The sequence below is a fragment of the Cicer arietinum genome, chromosome 2 (assembly GCF_000331145.2).
Source record: "Cicer arietinum cultivar CDC Frontier isolate Library 1 chromosome 2, Cicar.CDCFrontier_v2.0, whole genome shotgun sequence".
In the NCBI taxonomy this organism is placed as follows: Eukaryota; Viridiplantae; Streptophyta; class Magnoliopsida; order Fabales; family Fabaceae; genus Cicer; species Cicer arietinum.
In genome coordinates, this window is record NC_021161.2 from 48,455,361 (window position 1) to 48,456,216 (window position 856).

Below are 856 nucleotides of genomic sequence, written 5' to 3' on the forward strand. Positions count from 1 at the left end.
TGTCAATTGATTACCATTAATCTATTTTTGTTGGTTTCTTTTCTTTTAATTGGCCACAATTATACCGATTCTTATTGCTATTGATTCATTTCTTCGGTTTTTCTTTTCTATTCAATTGATCACCATTATTCTGCTTTTTATGACCATCAATCAATTTTTTTTTCGGTTTTTTTTTTCATTTATTTTGATCATCATTGCATCGATTTTTATGACCATCAATTCATTTCTTTTCAATTTCCTTTATTTTTATTTCTTATTATTATTTTTATATTTTAGAAAATAGTCTGAACAAAAATTAGAGGCAAACAAGAACCGAAAACACTTGTGATTGTTAAAAGCTTATATCCCTAATTATTTACTTTTATTTTTATATTTCTTCACATATAATTATATATTTATTATTATTATTATTATTATTATTATTATTTCTTTTTTAATTAAAAGTAAAAATTGGACAAAATTAAGTGTCAACAATGATTAATTTTCTTTTAAAATTCCTTATTTAGACAAAACAGACTCTAAATATAATTAAAGCTAGGATCTTGAATAGACATCTAGATTCTTTTATATTAATGTTATTTTACAATGAAATTTCATATATAAATATAAATGTACATGTTAATTATTGTGTGAAAATAGTAATGACTCTTCTAGTTTATTCTATAAGTAGTGTTTTAGTGTTTTAGATACTAAAACACCACTTCTAAAATACAATAGCACAATTATCAATAACTAAAATGATATATCTAAAATACTAAAGATAAACTTCTTATTGGAATAAACTCCATAATACTATCACATGGTGAGCAATGGAATAAGATTTGGTTGCTGGGTGGATGAATATTGGTGGTGTAGG